The 5,282-nt window shown below is 30.5% G+C and overlaps 1 protein-coding gene across 2 annotated transcripts in view; it reads left to right on the top strand.

Annotated features, from left to right (window-relative positions):
* The first annotated feature begins 536 nt into the window (after positions 1 to 536).
* Positions 537 to 5,282, top strand: part of LOC106463512 (signal transducer and activator of transcription 5B-like) — a 60,919-nt gene continuing 56,173 nt past the window's right edge. For both annotated transcript variants that reach the window (XM_013923553.2, XM_013923552.2), the window contains exon 1: positions 537 to 680. The gene's annotated coding sequence lies outside the window, so the exon portion shown is untranslated. The remainder of the gene's footprint in view (positions 681 to 5,282) is intronic.

Here is a 5,282-nt window from a genome sequence, read left to right as displayed (position 1 = left end):
CAAGTCTGCGGACTAACAACGCTAGAAACCGGGTTTCAGTGTCCGTGGTGGGCAGAGTACAGATAGCCCATTGTGTAGCTTTGTGCTTAACTTCAAACAAACAATCAATCTTTTGAAATGTAGATATTTTTTCTTATTCCGCTGCTGAAAAAGGAAAACTTGGGTTATCGGGTATTTTGTTTTGTGACTTACATATGTGACAAACACACATATGTATATTGAAGCTAAAGTTTATGTCACAGGAAGTTACAATTGCGAGAGAAAAATTTCCCAGTTGCTCTTAAGCACACTAAATAAAATTAATTTTAATCTACTGAATTTATTTGAGATTAAATGGTTGATGTTTTTCTTGGAAAAGATAATACCGCTGAAATGAAATATCAAACAATTATTCTCATGCACAGTCAATAAATTTGATTTCAATTTCAAATCAACAGTGAATTTCTTAGGCTGTCAATATCCACACTAAGAAGAGAGCTCACCGATCTTAACAAAAAAGTTTTTGTTATGCAATAGGTGTCGCTATCTGTTTGATTATGTGATGATGCAGTAAGTCACCTCTGAAGAAGGCTAAATTTCTGGGAATGAAATGTTGGAAACTAGTTCGTGGAAAAACTGTTGAAGACATATCATAACAACTAGTTAAACAACTGTAAATAGTAACTGCATTATAATACAAGGTAAGGAACATTATTTTCTAAACATATTTTGAAATATATCACCCTAGAAATTTTTTTAATGCAAAGAAAGAATAACTCGAAACCTTAAATCTTAATGCCATCAGTTAAATGTTTAGTTAAGGCTTAACTTGGCTCAGTTGCGTGAAGGAGCTAGGACTGAAACTTGAATGTGCTTGATATGGCGATTCTCCAATACAGAATTCGCCTTATAAAGCGCAATTTATAAGTCACTCTTAGTTTATAACCTGTTCTGATATTATATGACCCAAATATAAAGCATAGCTATGTCAGTCATTATATCCAACCTTTTTTGTTGTATACAGTATAGTTTTTTTTTATCAGGTAAGTAGATCCTACCTATCTAATTAGTATTCCAAGAATATATGAAAGAAAGCAAATGAGAATATTTTATAATATGATAACCACACTACATCTGCTAATTCTATACTCAAGCAATAGCAGCACTACAATAATGACAATATGCAATAATGACGGTACTTCCAATCTATGTGCTTGTGAAATAGTTGGTTAATTATAAACTTTTATAATAAAAGGAATTCAGCAGGTGAATTCAGTTAGCATCAATTCCATTGACATTATTTTACCTGGGAAATATAACATTTAAAGTATGAAATACTGAAGCAAATTCCAAACTCTATTAGTGTTCAAGCTTATTTTGATCTATTCTTATCATGGGGTTTCATTGATTTTTAAATGCTGAAAATAAAAAATGTACACACCATTGGATTTCACAGTAACAAATTAGTAGATTAACACTCCAATTTGAATTGTGTATTTAATAATTAATGAAAAACAATTACTAATTTTCAAAATAATGGTCTTATTCTTCTTAATATATATAGTCATAGTATTTAAAAAGTATGTTGTATAATATAGGTGTTGGGCTAAGGATTCTTCTACAGTAGGTGTCTGTGGTTTGTTGGCAATAAATTAAAAAAAAACAAACAGCGCACACTCCACTTGTTTTCAAAATAATATATATATGCAAACTAGTGAAATGTATGTACAACTCTGTCTGCTGTTCCCTCTCATCTCACACTACTTATATATTTATCACTTAATCGTCTTCTCACCTTCTAGAAATCTCAATACCCTCGACATCAGTGAATTCCAAGCGACATTTATTAGCCTCAACATCAATGAATTATAAACACAATGTACAATTCTTACTGAGTTACGTAACTAAACTTGTCATAACGTTTACTTTAAACTAATTGCTCTTAATTCTCTTGTTATGAAAAAACTGAACAATCATGAAATATTTACTCACAAAATAAATAAATTAATACTACCCATAATACCTACACTCAATGGTATTTTATACCATGACAATAATCGTATTTGTAAATTGACCTTTTGCACCAAGCAACTGTCTTGTTCAAACAATGCTAACAAAATTAATGGATCGATATAAAATTTATTGCCTTACATGCTAATCTGAGACATTGTGCGAAACTCGTGACAAGGCTAGATAAGATGTAGTCCTAATAAAATACTTCAGTCTAACCCTTTCAGCATGGGCGGATGTGATTACCATTCATTCGACTAGGGAAGGACATTTATGCAACAAAAATATGGTAACTGTGTTCCTCACAAAAATTGTTGTGATTTCGTTAAAGTTTATAATAGTTATTTCCACTCAAATTATGAATAGTTCGAGTGCAAGGTGATTTTCATTATAAAAATACTTTATTTTATCTTTTAGTTTTCATTTTTCATATGCATAACCTATAGAACCTCCTAAATGAATATTAAAAGTTTTTAAGGTAAATGTTTATATATTTTTTTCATTTTCTATATCATATCACTAACTCTAGCTGTTATCATCAACATACAATGCAATGAAATGATTAAAACTAGGAAATAAGAGGAAAAAGACAGACATTTTAATTTTTTATAGAATATCTAAAGATTTTGCTTTTGTTAAATTTGTAATTTCAGGTCTTTTCCTTTTCACATATTGTATAGTTAAGTTTTAATGTTTTATTTTCCTTTCTTGTTCTTTGTTGCTTATTATTTATTTTGACACAAGTCAACAGTGCTTTCGAGGCATATTACATTGTCTTTGGGAGACATGCGCAACTCTTCTGCAAAATTTTCATTCAGCAAATAATATTGTAAGCCTTGAGAACAGATGCAAAGTATGATGTATATTGAAAAAAAAGATTAAACCTTTTAATTACGCATTTTGATATATATAGTTAATATAGCTGATTAACTAAAATATAATAGTAAAACATAAATACAGTTTTAACTGTATCTCTAACTATAACATATTTAGGTAAGAAACAACCATAAGTGCTATAGTCGATCAAGCCAACAATACTATAGTCAGTTACATGTACCGTGTGCTACATTTAGGCTAAAAAGCTCAAACAAACCTGGTAAAAGTGGGTGTGGCACTTGTTGGGTTGAAAAAAATTATTACCTGTTTTAACTGTATTCATTCAGAGAACTTTGAAATATGCAAGTCAAAAGAAAGGTTATGTAAGTAACTTATTGTTCAGACGTACCTCTACTCAAGTACCATTGTATTGTTGAAGATACAGAGAGCCAAAGTAGAGAATTTTCATAGCTCATTGGTCACGTGACAATACATCTGAAGTTTTAAGTAGTTTTTTAAAGGTTTATTTTGAAATGAAAGACTTAAACTTTGAATCATAACATACATTATAATATTAATTTCATTCTCATATATAGATAGTAAAGGAGTTTAGTTAAATTTTGAATGTAACTCAGTGACTTGCGCAGAAAAGCATTTAAAGGGGCACCCATTACAAAAGGGTTAAAATCTGTGTGAATTTAATTATATTGATAAATGAAATGAAAACTTTCAACAACCAAATGTTCAGAATCAAGTATGAACGTACATATTTACCTATTAAAGTAAAAGACAGATTTTATATTCATGACCAACAGATAGTACCTGTCATGAGATAACGCATACTGTTGTCAAGGTAACGTATTGTCTGCCTATAGTTCCAATTCATAATTTTTTTTGGCATGCTGTCAGTTGGATTTGTGCAAACATATATATATATATGTGCATGTATGTATATGTGTGTGTGTGTATATATACTATGGCCCAATGGTTATATAGCTGCTGTTATTTGCTAGGTAGCCAAATAAGCTTGAAAACTATCCTTCACGATGTGTAATGATGCATTTAGTAATATTGTCCAGGTTTTATTATAATACTCTCAGCCATTTTTGCTGTAGGCTGGCAGAACAAATGGACGATTCATATTAGGAACCACTACTGTGGTTCTTGATATAGCATATTGTCATCAAAAGCTGTAATGAGTCATTTTAGGCCTTTATTGACCCAATACATTATCAGCTACAGATAATAGCAAGAACAGTAGGCTAGGCCTTCATGGCAAACTAATCAGAAAACTTAAATCACTTTCTCATAATACTGAATTTGGACACAATGTGAAATTTATTGTACTAAAACAACATACATAAAAAAGATAACTTCATATTTACAGAAAGCACATTATAACTATCAGATATAGATTGATCTCGACAAAAACTATTGTCAAAATATTGTTCTACGATACTTGAAAAGGACCCTTAAAAGAAAATTTGTTAGCACCCTTCTTAGTTTTAGTTTTTAAATGTTAGAGTAGGAAATAAGTGATCTATATGTTTAAACAAAAAATAGTTCAAAATTTATAATAAGGTTCGAAGCTGTACCCTCAAATTATAATGGAAAATGTTCTAGCCAGAAATAATGAGTTTTAAAATATTCACAAACAAAAGGCATAGAAACAAAAATAAATCAAGCTAATAATAGATAACTATAAGCTCAGGAAAGAGGAAAATATAAAACATGTAGAAGTGTGATGGTTACAGTTCACATGCCAAGGTATATGGATATTTTTTATTTGTGAAATAACATAAAATAACATAATGTTTATTGACAACTAGGGACCTTTTGGTCCATCTAGGCTATCCCATCCTCTAAACTAATTGAATAAATAAATAAAAAATAAATAACTCAAAGCCAGTCCTTATAATTCATATACTTATCAAGCTTTCTCTTAAATTCACTGCTTTCACAACATTCGAAGGCACCCCGTTCCAAAGGCCAACCACCCTGTTATAAAAATAAAACTGTCTTAGCTAAAGATGACTCCTACCTTGCCAAAAATTACCATTCTCACCATTAAGTATGAAAAAAGATGATGCATGAACATTGTCAATTCCCTTAACAGTCTTAAACACGTCAATCAGATCCCCTCTAACTCTTCTTTTTTCATAAGAAAACAACTTCAGAGATCTTAACCTCTCCTTGTATGACAACCCCTCCATTCCAGGCACCATTCTAACCTTTCCTCTGAACCTATTCCAACAATTTAATGTCCTTCTTAAGGTAAGGAGCCCAAGACTGAACACAATACTCCAAGTGTGGCCTAACCAGTGACTTATACAATGAAATTATAACCTCTTTAGACTTGTATTCAATATTTCTGTAGATACAATTTAAAATTTAAGAGCAACATTTAATAGATAGCAGCAATGAAATGAAATTTGTAATTTTTTTTTTTAATTTTTACATTGTTCATTTTTTGTAAC

Source organism: Limulus polyphemus, unplaced genomic scaffold, assembly GCF_000517525.1.
Source record: "Limulus polyphemus unplaced genomic scaffold, Limulus_polyphemus-2.1.2 Scaffold1428, whole genome shotgun sequence".
In the NCBI taxonomy this organism is placed as follows: domain Eukaryota; kingdom Metazoa; phylum Arthropoda; class Merostomata; order Xiphosura; family Limulidae; genus Limulus; species Limulus polyphemus.
The sequence above is the reverse complement of the archived record's forward strand: the minus strand, read 5'-3'. Positions and strand labels throughout refer to the sequence as shown.